This window comes from Nesoenas mayeri (assembly GCF_963082525.1).
Source record: "Nesoenas mayeri genome assembly, chromosome: 1".
Classification (NCBI taxonomy): Eukaryota; Metazoa; Chordata; class Aves; order Columbiformes; family Columbidae; genus Nesoenas; species Nesoenas mayeri.
In genome coordinates, this window is record NC_137541.1 from 151,166,216 (window position 1) to 151,187,613 (window position 21,398).

The window sequence follows — 21,398 nt, forward strand, 5'->3', positions numbered from 1 at the left end:
TCAGATCTCAGCTGGGACTCCAGTCATTCTCCTTCCATATTTCTCCTACCTACAAAGAAAACTAGGAGAACCTCCACACGAGATCCTCTGTGGGATCCTGTCCCTTGGAGAGAACTTGCAAAACCCTGGGGACCCACAGCCACAGACGGGCAGTGCTGGCTCCACACGCACTACTGCAACACCCAAATCGTGTTGGAAACTTCTTAGTCTTGCAATGTATCCACAAGACAGGAGATTCTTTCACCCCCATTTGGATGCTGAAAACCAGAACCAGCATTGCTCACAACCACCTGCACAGTCTTTAAGAAGAACAGAGACTTGAGTCCTGCACCCATATTGCAAACCCATCCTCTCTTTTCTGTTTCTCTATCCTTTCAATCTCAACCGTTCTGTGAATCTGTGATCCTTTTTGCCACCTCCCTACCCTCACTCCCTGATGCGAACTGACAACAGAATTCCCCAAGAAGACATAGTTTTCCTTGGAAATTTTCACAGGGTTAAGAACAGAAAGATGGGTATCTGAGCCTTCTGCTTTCCTTCCCTCCCCTCTGTGGACTGTAGGCACAACCCCCCCCCTGCTTTGTATAGCACTGAGGAATAAGAGGAAAGAACAGTGCTGGGGAAAAGGACAGACCCTTGGTCCACTTTGAACACAAAAAATCTTTCAACAGATCACTGGGATGGAGCAACCTCTGGCATACTGAGCATGCCAACAAGGAGTGATGGCAGTCAACAGATGAAAAATCAGGCCTTGATAGTTGCTAAGAAAAGCAGCCCTGCTCATTTATTTCTCAGTAATCAAATACAGATTAAAAACTCCTATTTGAAACTCAGCAGATAGTCCTGGCATGGCTCCTTATGCACCACCGTGATTTGACAGAAAACACTCCTTGGTTCTGCAGTGTAAAACAGACATCCCCTCTCTCACACCATAACAATCTGTTTCCTAAATCCACTCCTCCCCTCTCAGCACAGATGAGGATGCACGTAAAGACCAAAAGTTACTCAAGCTATTTAATCCCTCCACCCTTTCCATCTGGCTAACCTCACTTGTCTTAAATCCTTCATTCATTCCTCCTAAGCAGCATGCCTTTTGGTATCACCCGTAGTATCACAGAGCACTACTAAGAAGCAGAGCACTCAGACTCACATGTTGATAATTTAATTAGTAGTACTAATTAAATATTAGTAAGAAGATCCACCCTTTACATACCTGTTTTGTTTAAATTTGACATTTCAAAAGCAACAACGTTGGAAGGTTAAACACCAGCCCATGGACTCAGTGCTCCTTCTCTGGTCCTCCTCTGCAACAGTCACGCATACCAAAAGCAGAAAACAGAACTGGAAATGTGAATTCAAGCACCAGAATAAGGAAGCAATTTTTGCTTGTCCCTATTCCACAAAACACGCTTTCAGTTTTGCAAAGGACTGTAGCCGCACTATTAACAGCAAATAATATCTCCACTGTTTCATTATATCTTAACAGAAACAAGATTCCTATAGAAAGCTCTGACCGAAGGAATTTAAGAAATAATGCATTTTACATTAACCCTCCTATACTAGCAACTACGGGATGCCAAATTGTATCCTGCAAAAGAAACTACCCTTTTACCCTACCTCAAATAGGAATCAGGAGAAATTATGTATTTGATATTTACATAAAATGCAATGAATAGAAAATTAAAACGCACTGTAATTCAGGAACAGCAGGACGGCTCTCTGCAGCAGCGAATTCTCCTTGTAAGCTTTAGCAGTGGTTCTGATCACCATAATCACTATGTGAGCAAATCCTGAGCAAAGTGCCTTCCATGTAAAATACAGGAATAGATTGTCTCATGTACCAAGAAATATATCTGCAAATAAAAGGATACACTGCAAATTTACACAAGGACAGAAAACACACACACCTGGAACAATAAATTATATATGAATGTACACAAAAAGAGTACAACTTCTGCCTTTGTATTAAAACACATCCTATTTTCCTCAGCAGGACATTATCTAACAGAGTTCCTGCCTAACCTGCAGTCAAGTAACTAAGATAACTTGAAAAACTAGACACACCTGTGCTTTTCTTCAGAAGAAGCCACAATTCAGCAATATCTTTGTAGAGCAAAGAGATGAAGCTTAAGGTCATGTTGCTTTTAATCGATTTAGTGCAAAATAGTTCCGCAGACAGTGACCTATTTATCTGTGAGCCCGTCTTCAGTGCAAAATGAGAGCGTAAAACTCCATCTTTCAGTCAAAGCCAGGCCACCAGGGACACAATACCTTTCTTCAAATTACATGCAGAGCAACTGCGCCTGTCAGCAGGCTCAGAGGTCTTCCCAAGGGCTCACCAGTTGCTGGTTACCACTTCTTGTCTCCCTGCATGAAGTGCTGGCATGCATTAGATGCAAGCTGTTTGCTTTAAATGTGAACACACGCACTGTTCAAGCATTATCAGGGTAAGAATGCATTAAAAAAATTAATCCTAAGCATGCCTTCTCAAGAACTTCCCTTTAAGAGCCCTAGTTTTAATGAACAATGATCCAGTAAATCCATCATCATAATCTTTTTCTATCACCCACCCCTACTTCACACAGGGAAATTAACTGCCCACAGGGCACATGTCCCTTTCCAATGAACCTTTGGTTACAAAGTTCCCCGAAATGCATCCAGCATTTCCTATTCATGAGGGAATTCTCACCCACACCTTTGGCAGAACTGAACTGGGATGTCTTCCTTGGTGGTAAACCCATCAAGCACTTGTTCCCTATGAGGGAGCCAACCCAAAACAGCAGGAGCTGCCAAAAGGACACATATTCTACTAACATGATTTTGTAAGTTGAAATATGTACAAATCTTACTCACAAGACAACAGGAAATAAGGCCACAGATGACTAAATCAACTAGAACCAAAGTATTCCATATGATTTTCAGACATGAATGCTGAGCTGTCTTGCTTTACTTGATCCTTTAAAGTAATTGTCCAGTGGCAGACTACTTGTTAATTAATACTCTTGAGATTAGTTACAAGACTCACTAATGCAAAGAGTGACCCAATGAGTGGGAGTGACAGCAACAACCATATGAAAACAAACGGATTGTTTTTCTTCACTTCACGGTGCTATAAGTACCCTTTCCCAACAAGAGGGGTCAAGGAAAGAGGACAGCGAGGATAAAAAGCTTGGATTGATGGTTACATCTGTTCACAAAATCCCATTTGCAGATGGGGAAAAATCTCCACTTCTGCTTCGGGACTCCTGGCCATCAACAAATCCCATAAAAACAAACCCAGGTCACCCACAGACCACACCAGAGGTTATTTTCCGAAGTGCCCCACATCTGTATTCTCACCACTCATCTGCCACAGGGCAGGAACTGTTAATTATCACAAACCAGTCAGATGTATTATCATTAATCTACCATCCATATAAGCAGGTCTATTCAGTGCATGGCATTAAAACACAAGCTGAAGAATATAAGAGAACTAATTTATTTTAAATTCTGCTATTTCATTTTGGGGCCCATTACATTTTTGTACTATGTCAAAACACAAGTGTTTCCTAAGCAATATTAGATGTTTTTAATTAAAGGTAGATTTAAAAGAAATAACACTCCTTGGAAATTTTTTACTTAACCGTTCCGTATTTTATAGGTCAGTACTAGCATACTAGATTTTGAAGAGAGCTCAAAATTATTGAATAAGTCTTTATACCGCTCCCACAAGTCATGTAAATACACATGTGAAAGCTGAGATGGTGTAAGTGACCTCTCTCAGATCAGGTAACAGCACCTGTCACAATGTCAGAAAGAGGATCTGTGTCTCGGCTCTAAGCCGGTACTCCCTCCTTTCCAGGATTGTCAACAAACCAACTTGGTGGAGGTGCGTGCTCCTAGATCAGTATCTTGACTTGTCCTCAGACAAAGATCACAATTTTATTTCTAGCTCTTGCACTACAGTGTGGCTCCAGGAAGAACAGCCTCAGAGCAGCTAGAAATCCTACTAGATGTGATATACCATACGCAAGTATATGCACTGATAATTCTTTTCTTACTTACCAGCACCAAGCTGGTCTCAAGCATTTGCTAGTGAGAGTCCTTGATAATATGCTTGGCTGAAAACCTAACTCTTGATGTCCAAAATTTTACACAATGACAAAGCAGGCATAGGAGTGCTTTCCAAACATGCAAACAGAGGGAGAAGTAGTTTTATGGCCTTCCATCGGAGATTAAAACCAAGTGAAAGAGGAGCTACGCCCTTCTCAGAAAGGTATCACCCTCATCTACATGCACTCAAGTAAGATATGGAAATCTGACATTTTGTCAAGCTGCCTACTTCCTTAAGAAAACAAAACAAAACTAAAACATGAACGTAAAAGAAGAAAAATAACTACCTACAGTGTGTTGGCTGTGCTTATTCCCATTGTCAGTACAGAGTGGAAGTATAAACCCTTGAGTTCATCAATAATGTCTGTTCCAGAGCCCCATCATGTAGTAAGTAATGTGGACAACCACCTCTCAACAGGCTTCTGCCTTCACATTTCAGGGCAGAAGAAGCAGCGAAACAAGTCATTTGGGTGAAAAATCAAGTACTACTTTAAAAAATAATTTAATTTCTCCGACTAGTGCAACAGATACATGTAATTTCCATCCTCCAGGCTTCCACCTAGCTTCTTCCTTCCTAGGCTTCTGATCTCCAAGACCTGCAATTACATACGTTTTTCCTGGAGCCCTTGCGATCTAATAACGAGCATAGCCAAAAGCACCAAAATATAGCATTGTTTTTTCAACCCTACTATCCTTCAATATTAACCAACAAGACACACCTTCAGCTCCCACTTTCAGGAATCAGAATGTCCTTAGACAGAACACCTCGCATGAATAAATAGCAGAGAGCGCTCAGGCGATGCTGTACAGGAGACACAGGGCCTGCCCTCACTGTGCTGGAGGGACAGTAGGGCACACAGAATGTTTCTGTGAAAACTGGCCTCAGCTACATGGTTAGATGGTATTTTAGACAAAGGTGATTTTCTTCTAGTAGTTCCATTCTGCACAGAAAACTTAAAATTTCACTGGGCTAGAGATGCTACAGGCTCCTGTGAAGCACAGTATGAAACATCCTCCTGGGAAAAGAGGGCTCCAGCCAGTAACCAAATGCCTTTTTATTTTAGCACTTTATTTTGGAGTGTGTGTGGGGGATAAATGTTTGCTCCACAGTTATAACACCTGGTCTCCTTGCTGTATGCTTCAGAGAACAGCAGCAAGAATGAACAAATAAGCCAAAGAAAAAACCCTTCCTTGGCATTCATGATCCAGCTTGAAATACAATCGGAGAGGAAAATTATGATATGTGGGCACACATGTCAGCAACAAGACTTAGAGGCAAATTTAAGCTGTATTAAAACACATGGGAGCAACAGCCCACCTGAGAAAAAAATCTGTGTGGGCACATGTGTATATTTAGAAATGCAAGGAAATTCATTTCACCTCCACTCGTGCTCCATGCTCAGGTTAAGTTCTCCCTGACACTTCAGCCCACAGAGCAGAGGAAGATGCTGTGGGAGCTGTGAGAGGATGCAGTGAAGGCGACTGAGTGTAAAGAACCATGTCACCTTGGTTTCATGAAACCCCAAGAAGGAAGCTATGACTGGGTTTTAAATATAGAAGATACTCTACCTGCTTAATAAAGCACATGCAAGCATGCAGCATAAGGGTGGCAACATTCATGGTAATGGATATTAAAGTTCAGTAAGTTCAATGTTGAAGTATAACTGTTTAATGTAATTTTCTTTCAGCAGTGCAGTACTTAGCAAAAAGCACATAAATAAAATGATATGGCACTTCTTGGGATTCAGCATGACAAAATCTATCCTTATAGCATAATGTAAATGTATATTATCTCTCAAAAAAACCCAAAACAACAAACACCAAAAACCTAGCAAATACACCTGACTCAAACCTGTAACCACAGAATTTCTAATCAGAGTTTTGAAGATATTGACTAATTCAATGCATCATCTGTTGGCATCTAGTTTAGCATTCTACACCATTTAAAAGCCCTGTTCATTTTCTCCTTCTAATCCTTCTTGATTATTTTTTTCCAAAGAATGAATGCAAAAAAGGCTGCATTGCTTTTAAGGTCATCAAGCATTCAAAATTACCAATTCTGTCTCATTTAAATAAAAATATGCCAAAGCATTGAAAATGAGTTTATATACACATTCTGCAACCATACACACACACGTGTTTATATAAATCCGTTGCACAAAACAGCTTGTTAAATCTCCACACAGCAACAAAACTAACCCATTTTAAAACAGCTTTAGCAGTTTTCAACTTGGATGCTAAGTCATTGAAAAAGGTCCCTGCATCACATCCAAACCTAAATTTAAGCAAGCACGGGCAGTCAAAATTCATGGTCAGCAAAAAACAATAAAAGCTGCCATCCATACAGACAGACACTGCTTCCATGAAAAAGAGCATGCTGGTAACACCAATAGTTGCTGGAACACTTCAAAGTGAATGATGCTGTGCAATTAATAGGATGAACCCTGCAATCTTTCAAAAGTATATTGCCAGAAAGAAATGTAAGGAAAGCTACTGAGGAACTACATCTTAAAAGTACACTTTGCACTGCAAGACAATAATAAACTTCAAAGCTTTGAAGATTACACATCCTTTATACCACACATCTGGAAAGTAAAACAAAAACCAAAAGAAGTGTAACATCCCATCAGTGACAGCACTTCTCCAACCTCGTGACTATGTGTAGAGTTTCTCTCCAAAACCATGACAGAAGCCTGGCCACTACATGCAGTTATCACACATCTATCTCCATTTCTATTTTCAAAATAATATCTTTTTGGTGTACTAAAATGTCAATCAATTTATATTTTTCTATTCACAATTCCTTTCTAAACAAGTTCCCACAAGTATTTAATCATAGGCCTCTCCTTCACTGGGCTACAGGGTTTACTGAGTTTTCTCATTTCAAAGAGAGGCAAAACTGGACTTCTCTTCAGGACAAATTTAATCATGCAGGAGCTGATAAAACACTTTATCTTAGAGTATTTGGTGACAGTTCCATCTGTCCACTGCTGCAAAAGTCAACAAAGAAATGGATGTGACCTTTTCAACTTCACAAGCAACCGTTCTCCACACAGCAGCGCCTGAAATCAGGTGTGACTACTCAGGGTGCACTGAGCTGAGGAAAAGAGAACTGGCTCACCAGTCTGGTAAGAATCGAAAACTGTAATTAAAGGCGGAAATCAAAACACCATTGATGTTAGATAGAAGGTAGGACTAAAATTCGGGAAAAATCAAGAGGATGAGATCCATTTTTATAGCAGCAGTGGCATTAAAGGAGCAAGTGGAAGAGGTAAGAAAAAGAAACGGACGTGGATTTTAGTGACAACAGAAAGATAATCCAAGAGTGAATAAAGAGAACAGAAACAGCGAGCAACTGCACTTGAGAAAGGAAAAACAGGTTTATTCTGTATTCTGAAATATTATATATTAGTAAGAACATCACTCCATAAAGCGAGGGAAACCAACAGAGGCCACTATAACAAATTAAATGTTCTGCCACAATCACAACTATATTTACACTCAAAATATAAAACTTTGTCAGCAATAGGAAACCCTTTTTATGACTCTTAAAGTACATAGAATTTTTTTTTTTTTTTTTTCAGATAAACGAGATCCTCAGGAAGCAGTGTACTTTCAGGTCAAAATTTGTGGAGAATTGGTTCCAACAAAAATATCAGATGTTCCTGTAACTCTGATGAGCACAGATAAAAGCTGCAAAACTATTTATAACAAAGGAAGGAAAGAAAAAGAACATTTGCAGAAATCATCATTCCCCAAAATCCTGAAAGAGCAAACAGGACAGAGAGAAGAGAAACCTGCTTTTGATATGAGATAAAATTAATAGACAGAAAACATTAATTCCATCACATCTCTAAAATACTCAGTTTGGCAGTTTTTGGAAAAGTTCTTACGATATTTCAGTACTGGAGGATCATTCATAGCTCCCAGTGAAACAAAAAAATTACAGCTATTAGATCACCTCAGTTACCTGTCATTTTAGATTGGTGAGTATAGACAAAATCCTTCAGAGCTGGCTATCAGCCTTAAGTCTTACCCTCCATAAATCTGACCTACATTATTGTGAGGTTACACTTGAAAATGCTTAAACCTGAAAAACAAATAGAATAAAAATGCCACTGTCACCTTAACAGCTTTTTACTTTTCAAGTCAGATTTTGACTCATGATTTGGCATTTCTGTGGCCAAGGCATGAACGCTGCAGCATGCTGCCTGTGGCTATGCAACCCACCAAGTCCCCACTCATCGGAAAAGTGTGAAAAAATGCAAGTAAATTCTTCAAGCAATCCTCAAAGCTCAATGTTCCCTCCACTTACAGGTTCCCAAAATAGTATCTCAATTTCTCCCATTGCAAATCCTTTCACCCTCCTGGGCTTCAACAAACTCCACAGTTCCGTTGAGAAAAGAGGAGACTTAACATCAGCAAAGAGTAAGCAAAGCTCATTTTCCACCGATCAAAAAGAACAGAAAACACACTTTGAATAGCTGCTTCTGAAGAGCTAACCTGGAGAGCTGCTTCAGGTTCTGGATGGAAATTCACTTCCTTCCAAAAAATAAAATCTCACTACAACAAGAGAACAAAATACCTCAGCCCTTGTGCTTAGCAGTGCAATATTCTTGGTTAAATTCAATCAACAGATAAAAGAGAAAGCTGACATTGCTCTCTGTGGAAAGACACAACATATGATCACACCTGATCTTCCTACTTTATAGATACAGGATTTTTAAGAAAACATTTTTGTATAATTAAAAAAAAGGCAGTGATACCTTTAATAAAACACAACGTAAAAAGATCTAACCCTGCAAATAGCTGTTGTAACATCTACAAACAACTACAGTGATGATACAGAGCAGCTGGAACTGTGTCCTGTTTCCAGTCTCCAGGAAGCAAACAGGAAACCTATGCCCTTACCTGATTGAAAAAGCAGTCAGTCCCTGAGATTTTAATCAACCTAAAGCAACAGACATTTTCCTTCTTTTCCAGTTTCCTGGGATGCTTCCTGGCACTTTCAGGACAGCAGCATGGAGACCAAGCTTTTTAACAGCAGCATTACCTTCATTTTCCACATTAAATATTGCTACTTGCCCTATTACTGTATTTACTTTTGGCCTAGGTGTGACAGCTCAGGTAGGGCTGTGGATTCAAGTAACAAAACCACTCCTCTGCCAAGGGTGGTTTATTAGCATTAGCCTCTGACTTGAGAAGGCAGGATTTTTCAGCACACTTCAAAAAAACTTTACACTATTTTGAGATGAGCAGTAACAAAAATAGATGCACCAGCCATGCAAGAGATGTAGTTATGCAAACCTTTAGCTAACAAGGAGAAAAGACCTATAAAAACTTGGCAACCCATCACATCCACCTCCAAATCTCCACCGATTAGGATTTTGCAGCTAACAGGAAGCAAAACTTGCTGAGTTCCCTCCTTTTGCAGCTCTGGGGTAGCACTTCAACCCCAAAAAGCTTTTGAAGCAGTTCTGTGTTTCTTCTCTTCACCGTAAGAAGAATGAAAATATATAGAAGGATGAAACAAAGGCCAAAGAGCAAATTCCACTTGTTCTGACACATGTAGCAGCTGAACTAATGCCCATGAATCTCACAGGAGGAAGAGACAACCCCCACACGACCCCCAGCCATTCTTTCTGCTCTTCCTCATGTTGCTTCTACAAAAAATGCATCTAGTTTCCACCAGCTTTTGCCTTACCAAGGGTGTACCTGATTAGTTCAATGTAATTTTAAGTTAGCTCTTACCTTGCATTGGCACTACGAGAAAAAGCATGGGGCAAGTATATCAAAGGCAAGGGAGCTCTTTGTAGTACCATGCATTAAGGTGGCAGCAAATAAGACCTCTTCAATTAAAGTCTCATCCTGCAACCAATTTTTCAAGTATTTAACAGCATCTTTTTAACAGGACTGATTTTATGTCCTTGGCCAAAAGCCTCCATCTTTCCCCCATACTGAAACACAGAACACCCTGTGACTGCGGCTGTTTCAATCCCCATGCTCCAGCAGTTTAGCCAGTGCTGAACACAAATATGTACCTTTTCAGGACACCAAGCACACAATACCAAGGATAACAAAAAGAGATACGAAATCAATTCAAATGATCAGCAAAGAACCAAAGATACTCCTCAGATAACAAGAATGACAGCAAAGTAAGATTAAAAGTATTCTCACTCCCCAAAAAGGATTTATTTGCTGTGCTGCATTTTGGAGGGAAACTTCAGGGTAAGAAATGGCATTTCTGTTTAAGAAATATCTTGTATAGACTTCTTCAGAACACTTGGGGAAGTAAGGTGTAAGGGGTCCCCAAATATTCAATTTTTTTCCATCCTAAGATTCTGGAAATGTTTTCCAGCAGCTCTCAGGTTTTGTTTTTTCTTCATTGGAGTTTCTTTTCCTGCACTACAAACAAATTGACACACCTTACATATGAGATGTATTCAAGTCCCTATTGTTACTCACATGTAACTCCTCAGAGCAGAAGAAACCAAACCACATCTTTTAATCTCCTTAGTTTACTAGCTAGTGAAGGAAACAGCAGCTCAGCTACAAATAAGTAAGAGCACATAAGTATATTAGTTTCCACAAACCAGCAAGAAAAAGCCATGACTTCACATTTCCTTTTTCAGGCAAGAAGGAAGACACTCACTGTACCTGATTGGAAGGAAAAGACTTGCAGCTCCACCATCAGCTTGCCCAAAAAAAGCAGCACACATCCATCCGGCACCACCTGGCAGCTGAGGGGTATTGGGTGTCAGCCAGCCCAGCTGGGGTGGATTTGCAGGCATTTAAAGATTCACAGGTGCAGCCACCAGCAGTTTGCTGACAAGGAGCTTGTGCAAATATTCCTTCTGCAAGCAGGTCTTCAGATCAAGTGCAATGCTGTAAACCAGCAACTGAGGTTTCTCCTAAGCCTGAACACTAAGACCTAATGGGAGCCTGTTCCCCTCTGCAGCAGCAGTTCCACTCAAGTTACTGCCTCTCATGCAACAGCAGAGATTAAGAACTGATCAGTATATTTTTGGTGTGTTCCACAGTTTGGCAAACTGTAACCCAAAGTGTACTTTGTCACATTTTCTCTGTTCTTATATTATTGTTTTATACCATATTACCTCCCCTCACTTCCTTAACTGTTGCTATTGGGCTCTAAAGCGTGCCTTCTGTCTCTGAACCACTGATGCTGTTTGCAGGTACCAACAGCAACCTCTGTTTTTTCCTTCCTAAAATAAACATAGGCATAGAGAGGAAATTGTTTTAAAAAAAACTTAAGCTATTCAAGAATGAACAAGCCCATTGTTTGGAGAGGAGACTTCAGGGCAGAAGTGCAGTGCTGTGACTGTGTTGCAGAGCATCCGTGAAAACCCTGTGAAGCGCGAGGGTTCGAGGATGGTGTGTGCTGGGACAGGGAGAGAGGGGACAGAGCATTCTCATTGTTTAAATGTAAACAATAATAATAATAGGCTTTCCTAACTGAGAGAAGGAAGCAATCTAATGTGGAAAACAGTTGTTATTATGCTGTTTATGACTGTTTGTTCCCGAAAAATAGGCTGGGTTTCTTTGTAACACCACTGAAGGGGCATAAACTGAGGTGACCTGAAATGGTCAGCTAATGGCTGAAAACCCATCTGATAAAATGGGCTTGGAAATACCTTTTCTCTCTTTTTTTTTATACTGGAAGCATGCCAGAGTGGAAAATACTGGGTGGAGGATCCATAACTCTTGTGATTGTAGGAGCTTTATCCTCAAACCCCCAGACAAATCCCAGTTGTTTAGGCAGTAAACTGGATTCACTGCCAAACAGTGGCTGAGGCATCTTCAGGGAGAAAGGCGATACCCGAGTCCAAGGGCACGATCCTCAAAACAATCCCCTAACACCTCAAAAGCTGACGGTTCATTAGAAATTTTTCCAACACAGCCAAAGTTCTCTGCATACAGTCTCATCTGTATTTAAGAGACAATTTAATATAAAAAGAAATACCAAGAGCAGGGCCCCAAGTCCCTCCTTTAGCAAGGAAACAGGCTTTGTTCAGGGCCACAGGGACAGCTCTTCTTCTCTTAAGCTCTAATAGTAAATGTGGGCACCATCAAACCTCCTCTAATACCTTCAGTGAAAACAGCAGCAGAGGTTGGTTTAGTGCTGAACAGTGAATGCACATCACCCACACCCGGAGCACGTTGACTAGGACCCTCACAGGACACAAGCAGAGGACCTTAAGGACACCACCGCAGTTTCGGGAGGCAAATTGGGCATTCCCAGAGGGATATTTTTGGTCAGTGCCAAAATGGTACTCACAAAGCAGTGATACTTAGGGATCCAAAGGACCAAGTGAGGACTCTGAGAGTCCCACTTTTTGGCTGATGCACCCAAGTTCCTTTTACATCATTCCCTGTCTTTGATGTCTTGATGTTACGTGGCACTGTACAGCCAGTCACCTGAGGCAAAGCGGATCCTCTCTCAAACTGCAAAAAATATTAGTCCCTTTCTTTGATAACATAAATCTTAAAAGTTCCAGTCGCACTCACAAAAAATTTGCAATCTCTCCTCAGGCTGTCTTAAGTAAACATTTTGTCTTGTTGCTTGAGTTAAAAGATGACTAAAGCTATATTTTATTTCTCTGATGCCTTTTCTGCCATAGGACATTTTGTTTGTCTACAAGCTGTTTCATCTGCAAAGCACTGCAAGAGTTTGCCACAAGCAATGTATATATTCATTCAGTCAAAGGAGGTATTTTTAAATGAAATATTAAGTTAGCACTCTTTATCGTTATTCAGCACATTCATCTGGAGACTGCCACATCTTAACTGATTTAAGTAAAAAATCACATCTTTCTGTAAGCAAAGCACAGATAGCATAAAATATTTTCATTTTACTGACAGAGAATTTTGCTTCTCAACTTTGAAATAACTTCTGCTTACATAGGAAAACACTCAAAAAACTCAGTAGCATGATTTTTTTTTCTTCAAGGAATCTATCCCTAAAATAACTCTATAAAGTCACATCACAACATCTGCAAAAATTATCATTACAACTTACCTTGCAGACAAAGAACATAATTTTCAATAGCTGGAAGTCAGAAAAAAAATCAAAAAATCAGAAAAGGAACGAAGGTCAAATGTTATCAACTAGAGGGGAAAAGTTTACACTGAAGAAGGTGGCAGGCACCACCTGTACTTGCACCTGAAGTCCTTAAACAATGTTTGATAGTCATCATGGTAGATGATACAGAGACAGCAAAATGTTATCTGTGCCCCAGCTGCACAGCCCAGTTAAAATGTCTGAGCACGCTACTGGAGTCTTACAGGTTTAGATGGCAGAAGCTGGAGTTTGAAAGTGAATTGAAGGAGAACTGTGTGGTTTTGGGCTCCCAAGAAGGACGTTTTGAGTTTCTGTTTCAGAAACCCAGTTATAACATGCAGTATTGAAAATGTAAAACTTCTCTAATGTAAAATGGTAGAGGCACTATCCTAAATTCGTCATTTCACACACCAGCTCTCTTTAAAAACAACTGACTTATTGATCCCTATTCATTTTTTCACACACCTTTTGAATCCACCAAAGATGGTAAGAGTTAGTAAGTGTCTGGCTAAAACAGAGAAAATGTGTATTTTTTAATCATTAAGGCTTAGGAATTAAAGAGTAATTCTGCTCTGCAGACTCACTGCATGAAACAAGTTGTGTTTCATGAAAGCTTATGACTTTCACCTAGAAGAAGAAAAGGAGGGAAATAAAAGCTTGAAAGACAAGTAGCACCTTCCCCAAAAGCCAAACGACATGTAGAAACAAGTTCTTCCACCATCACTCTGACATATATTCATATAAAATACAAGTCACTTCCTGTGGAGACTATTCTAAAGTGATTTCTCAGAGAAGTCAATCAAAAGAGGGAATCATTCGGAGAATTACTCAGGACTAATGCAACTAAGCAACTATGTTAATATTGTCCATCTGAAACTGCTCATGATTTTCAGAATAAAGCCCCATTCAGTTTAAGATTACTATAGATAATTCACAAATCATAAGAGTTATTGTAATCCAGGACAACCCTAAAATAAATTGTCACCAGCATTGCACTAGTCACAATTTTTAAAAGAATACTTGACTAACTGCTCACATCTGACATTATAGGGTCATTCTCTCCAAACTGCCCCACCAACTGCTGCATGTCTGTGAAAAAAACTCCTTACTAAAAGACAACTGCGAGCTACTCCCACTGAGCCCTTCAAGGTCCTCTTCTAACTTGCTCCCAGGACTCATTTTTTTGTGGTCTCTATTTTACAAAAGTTTCAAAATTCACTAGAAACTTTGAAATGAGAAAGAATTGTAAGTCTGATTGAAACAATTAGATGAGGCTGAGATTCATTATCCACCCGGGGATAAGAAAGGGTAAGAAGCAGCAGCAGCCTCTACAGAAGGTTCCCATAGGGTCCTCCAGTTAGTTTGTTGGCCTCAGTCCTAAAAGAAACACTGAACTTACTCAACAGCCCTGTCCCTCATACCAAATCGTGTGCAAGTTGACAAACCTACTATCAATGACACCAAAGACTACTGACAGATACTGAAGAAAAGGAAATTTGAAAACTGAGATTGTCAGCAGGCCCTGTCCATTATGTTCAGAAAAAACAGCAACCAATAAGATTGAGGAAGGTTTCATGTCATACTTAAGTCAAAGTGCAAGAAACAGAAGTTGTGTGTGAGTTTGGATTAACCGCTGACTGAAACAGGATTTTAAAAAAATCACTGACCAAGAAATGAAACACATAAAAGTTGCACTGATCTTCACTTCCTGCTTTGGAAGAAGATGTAGTGGCTCTAAAATAAGGTTAAAAAAACAAATAAATACAAGAGCTAGCTTCAACCAGGATGTGCTGGAAATCTTACAATAAACTTTAATCATTTTAACCTGGCGTGCTTTACTACGAGGCCATGTACGTTCAACCTTTTCAGGTTGGCCTAAACTTTGAGGTTAATTTGAAGATCATGTGGGATTTTGTTAAACACTACTGGCATACACAGTAAAAGGAAGTAGTGCAGGCCATCTTATTAAGCCATTGCAACAGTACATGAGACTGTGAACTTCTTGAAAAAACAATGAAGAAGATAAAGGGAGTAAATAGAGTTACATCCTGGCTCCCAGACTGGTTCTGCCCAGATAGTAAATACCTTCTTGTTGACAGTTCTCCATATGGAAAAACAAAAGCACACTATAAGAACAGTAAGTCATTTTTGCTCTAAATTATTGAAGGAAAGTATCTCTGCTGATTCATCAGGGAAACTGTAAATTCTTTTTTTCATTATTGCATTATTTTTTCCAATTTCATTTCCTCATAAAGGCATATATTCTTCAGCAGCCATGAAGGCAGGAAAATTCACTGCATACTATGGCATTAATGCCACATATACTAGTGCCTCTAATTAAATTGGCTTTTAAGATAGCACTAATGGTCAGGAAGACATTTTTTTCCCCATTTCAAGAGTTGTAGGCACAGACAGATTTTGTTTTCTGAGGATTCATTTTACATGTATTGAAGTAACACAACAATTTTGGACATTTTTTCTCCATTCGCATGTGTAACCCTTAACGTCTAACAACAACCCCTAGAAAACCCCTGTTCCTTGTAAGAAGACTCATAGGCAGCTTAAATCTTAGCAAACAGGGACAAAGAGAAAATCATAGGCAAAGGCTGGAGATGCCTAAGGGGCAAGGAAGCAGGTTCAAGGAGCTCAGTCAGTGGGTCTATTGGAACATAAGCCCAGGGACAAGGTCTTGTATTGCCCCTAAATCTGTAGGTGCATGTCTCTCTCTTTAATTGGAAAGATTCTTAGAAGCCCTTATTTTTTACAGGAATCATCATCTAGGGGAATAAAAGCAGTCGCCTGTACATCAGTATCCCAGAGCCTACATATTCCTTTATTATTATGAACACAGCTGGAGAAGTAAAATTTTTCCCCCAAACTGAGTAAAGCACCAAAACTTTTAAAATGGTAACTTTTATAACATTGTAATTTAGAATACCGTAATTTTATGTTGCTTAAAAAGGAATTTAAGTAACTTTTAAACACAAGAAATGGGAAATAATAAGCAATTTCAGGGATCTTGAGCGGGACCACTCTCTGCTGATAATGTAATCCATTTTAGACATTTTTGCCTTCTATCACAACATGCATCTTAGCATGATTGTAAGATATGCCCCTCAAATCATGTATTTCCTTCACTTTTACTTCTTAACACAAACAATAAAGATTTTAAAGGAAAAAAATATATTTAAAATTTCAGGGAGAAGCAGTTAAAAAGGAGGCTGGGGTCCCTCAGTCTCATAGAACAAATCAGTGCAGACACCTCAGTGAAGAAAGAAAAACATTCACCTGTGTTGCTGAATTGGTATCTTTGAACAGTAACAACCTCTCTATCAGAAAACATGTACTCAACACACTACAGTAGCAGAAAGTATCTTATAAAATTGTGTTACAATGCTCTGAAAGTGAATTCTGAGGGACGCAGCAGCTCATTCTTGATGGACATACTGCTTGGGAACTTTTCTGTCTTTGGAAGGATGTCAGCTGTGACTGGTTTTGCTGATGTGCTCACTTTTCACTAACTTAGCTGAGCCAAATAAATCATTTAATTTAAACACATCACAGATATTAACTGGTAACAAGCTGGGGATGCTATTTGAGAATAAAGTTAGTTCTGTAAAAACCTCATATGAAAATTTAGATCCTAAAATATCTAATATTTTACTTCCTTCAGAAAACTATTTAAAATAAAACCAAAATGCTACCACCCGCTAGACTCCTCCAAAAACATGCATTCTGTCAATAGAGTGTATTTTCAAGAATCAAGGAACCAACAAAATGTATAGTAGTAAGACTCCTTAAATCCATGGTTTTTCTGGCACATATAAAACAAGGAGTTTAAAATGCTTCCAAGAGCACAGTCCCAAGCCACACACCTTACCCACCCCTAACTTATCAGACTCCAGTTTAAATTTACTAAATCTCAGAGTTATTATAAAATTAAGCCAACTTACCCTGCGCTACAAAATCCAGCCATGAACACCATTCTGAGAAAAAATAATAGCTCTTCATTTCAGCTACAGAAATTCCTCTCTGATTCATCGTCATACAAGAAAACTGTCCACTTTTCCCTTCCTTTGCTTAGAACAAACTACCCTGAGAAGGTAAGAGCTTTCAAATTAATTGAACTTTGTTCCAAGAACGCAACAGGTGGCACAAGGTGACTTTACAAATATATTTTCCTTCAGTAACACCATTGTTCTTGTAATTATCTCTCTAATTATAGTGTTCTCCTCTCATGTCCCCACCCTGAATATTTACCAACTGCCGATATACCCAGTGTCTAATATATTCTATCTAGGCTATAGGCTGAAGTTCTAAGCATGTTTTCATTCATGTTAGGTTTTAACAAGGCAAAGCAAAACTGTTTTCCACTCACACATTCATAACGTTATCTGGAATTAGTTGTATTGAATTGCTCACTCATAGTTTTAGTATTTTGGCACAGCTTATCACCTCTGCTATGGATTCACACCCAACTTTTCCAGCTTTCTGTTGGGCACTTCCAGCCGGGCAGGTAATGGAAGTCCCACTTGTAACTCCAAATCTCAAATAAATCTCTTATCAACACATTTATCCAGGCAGCAAATGAAGGTATGAATGCAGCAACAGTAAACAGAGCCTTACATGCCTGGAGCTATCTAGCATGGGGACTAACATTAAAAAAGTTGTAGCAGCAGGCTTTAACACTGCCCAGAAATCTCCATGTTTACACAGGCTGCAGGCAGCTTTGGCTATGTTGAAGCCCTTAGGTACTTAGGTACGTCTGCTATATTCACGTATTCAGTCTGACATATGTTCAGTCTGACATTTCCTGCATTCGTGCATTTCACTGTCCTACCTGTAAGCTAACACCCTCTTCTCACACAAGAGTGCCCAATATCCAGCAGAAATACTCACACAGCTCTGAGAAAAGATGCACCACATCTCTATCCCCTCAGCTGATGCATAAGATCCAAGAGTGCTCTTCCTCTAGACTCCTCTTCACTATTTGTGGTGGATTACCTAGGCTGTAGATTAATCAAGCTTTCTCTGACTCTTTCACTACAGAAGTCTGTTAATATTATACATCCACGATACAGCACTGCCTCACTGCACCTTGACACAGAACTTCTTTGTATTGGACTGGAAGGACCCTGGGAGACGGACAGTCTTCTCATCCATCCATTCATTACACTGTCATGGTTTAACAACAGCCATGGAGATGCCCGCTCACTCCCCCACCACCAGTGGGATGGGGAGGAGAATCATAAGATTAAAAGTAAGAAAACTCATGGGCTGAAAGACAGTTTAATAGGTAAAGCAAAAGCTGCACATAGAAGCAGAGCAAAACAAGGGTTTCATTCATTACTTCCCATCAGCAGGCAGGTATTCAGCCACCTCCAGGACAGCCAGGCTCCATCAAGCATCGCAGTTACTTGGGAAGACAAATGCCATCCCTTCAAATGTACCCCTCCTTCCTTCTTTTTTCCCCAAAATATATACTGAGCATGACATCGCTTCAGTCACCTTCACCAGAAAACCAACCTGAATCCAGTGTGAAAAGATCCAGACTCCAGGATGCCTCCAAAGATACTCCCTGTCCATACCAAGTGCAGCACAGACTGAAGACGGATGTCTTTGTAGTCTCCACTTGACAAACTTGTTTTACAGCTCTTGGATCAAGCTGACCTATTGTTCCTATTTGCTTAGAGAAAGAGTGAGAAGAGGGAGAATCTCAAAGGATAGTCTACAAGCACCATGCTAGGAAGCCCACCACAAAGGGCCACAGCAGCTCAGCACCCTGGAAAATCTCCTCTACTGTTGGGAGACAGGTGTCCCCACAGAAGACTACTTGAAGCCATGTGTTTCCAGGGCTGAAATCCTCCACAAACTCTACAACTGCCATCCCACCTGCCTGTAGCCGGAGGTGCAGAAGCATATACAAGGTGTATGGTCAGGGATGGATGCAGAAACCATGATGCTGTCTCACATGAGCCTGGCGGTCCCAGCCCGGGCCCTGCCTGCCCACAGAACACCAGGTCCTAAGCCTCTGCATTGCAAAGAAGTGTCAGCAGAGCCAGGGCTCAACCATGGCGAGGGGCTAAAGGCACACAGCCCGTCCTGGGTAAAAGACACCCGCAGAGAACAACACAATAAGCATTAGGCCAAGCAGGACAGATCCAACGAGCTTATGAGCTGTAAGTAAATCGTCTGCTTTGTTAAAGTGAAAATAAAACAGAGGCAGATTTGATAAAGCATGAAGACTCTGGAAGCCAGCCAGCTTCCCTTATTAAGGTAAATAAGGTAACACAAAATCAGTATATGAACTAGGACATTTATTGTTCATGTTAAGATTTCTATATTAGAGATTTTAATATGTGGGGAAAGGCTGAAGTGACAATGAGCAAACCTGCTCTTCGCAATTTCCAGAGATGCTAATGAAGAGAGAACAAAGCTCTGTGAGACCTGGGACAACAGGACAGAGTGGCTTAATTTTGTCACAAGGAGAAAAGAGATGCATACCTCATGGGATTCACAGAATCACAAGCACATTTACTTTGGAATGTTTGCCAATAGTGTAGTTTTACCCAGTGTTGCTAAAGGACAGAAATCTTCCCAGGCTGCAGTACTTCTCCTCTTCCACAATGTAAACCCTTGATCCACTTTCTATGTAGCATTTGGTCTGGAAGTGACACTGAATGCTAACTGAGATCTGCCACCAGGAAGGCAGAAAAACTCTTATCAGTCCAACAGGCCATAAAACGGCTTTGAGCAAAACAATGGAATAATTCTTACTGGATATATAAGGTTAACATTAAAAGCATATAATTGCTTTCCAACTGTCAACATAAAAGGGGTAACAGGAAGGAAAGGAAACAGAATTTTTGCATACTTGAAGACTTCAAACAGAAAAGGCTGCAACATGATCAAAAGGGGTTTTGGAATAATAATAAAGATAGGTGGGAGAGGAGACAGACTTCCTACACAAACATACAGCTTTCTCTCTATACACACCTACGTATAGAAGGAACCTGTAAGTAAGAGATGATTGTATAACATTACAAGATTTATATTGAGGATCTGCGTCTGAAGGAAATTAAGCTAAAATGAGGAAAACTCTGTTAGGATTTGTTCAATATATTAAATTTGTGTTTTTCTCCTCTGCAGTCAAGGCTTTGCATTCATGAATGGCCAGCAGGCACCTGCAACTCGGAAGTACATAAATGTGAGAAAATAACTGGTGCAAGTGGTAACATTTATGGCTACACTTTGAACTTGACGGCAGCGTGAATCCTAAAGGAAGGTAAGACTGAAACAAGGAGGCCTTGTTTTCCTTTGCTTTGTAAGACTGCAGTCCATGTGTTTAAAATATAACTAAATTTTCCTGACTTTACTGTGATTACCAGCAATTAACATCAAACCTTTTTCTAGTCTGAGCTGAATGGAATTGTTATATTTTGACAATTTATTAGTTAGCACTCCTAAAGGCACCAAACCTTGCCCTCATGAATGCCCAAAACCGGTTAGTCAGGAAAGGTGAAATCTTCACATTTCAGAAGTTATGAAAAAAAAAATGGTTACAATAAAAACTTACAATTTTCATTCCAAACAAAATAGATGACAAAAGACTCAGCAAGCACAGTATAAAAGAAGGCGTGAGGAAAACAAACCACCAGAGACCCATTTTTTTCTTCCTATTCTTTTTTCTAAGACTGTCATCATTAAAGAAAGGAATATTGAAAAGCCTTGAAAATTTTATATGTTCCTATAAAGGTAGCTTAGTTTATGTTGATTTCAATTTCCTTGCTCCAAATCAATTTTAAAAGAAAAAAAAAAGCCTCTGTTAAACCATAATAGGTCATTTGCATATAAAACCAAAACCTGATTAATGAATTATTGAAAAAGCTGCTTCATCTTATCTCAACCAGTCAGGGTTAACATTTCAGGGAAAATCTCCAACAAAATGTAGCTTTTCTAAATACAAAGATTATGTAATTATCAGTCATAGTAACACATTATTATACCACTTACTGCATGAAACAGACTTTGAGACTAAATAAATGGTGGCAAGTCCTAAAATTAGTACATTACACTTAATGATCAGAGGCTTCCTGATTTTTTTCAGTACAGTTAGAAATATATTTTTAGTGTAATTAGTTGTATTTTTTTAAGAGTGGAGCACTCACTGAAGTTCTGCTGGAGTATTAGAGGGGGGCTGGTGTAAAGCATTCAAATCTGTGTCTGT

At 39.7% G+C, this 21,398-nt stretch overlaps 1 protein-coding gene across 3 annotated transcripts in view; it reads right to left on the reverse strand.

Moving 5' to 3' along the window:
• Positions 1–21,398, reverse strand: part of MCF2L (MCF.2 cell line derived transforming sequence like) — a gene marked incomplete at both ends in the record, with an annotated part of 152,814 nt that overhangs the window by 75,788 nt on the left and 55,628 nt on the right. The gene's annotated exons all lie outside the window — the stretch shown is intronic.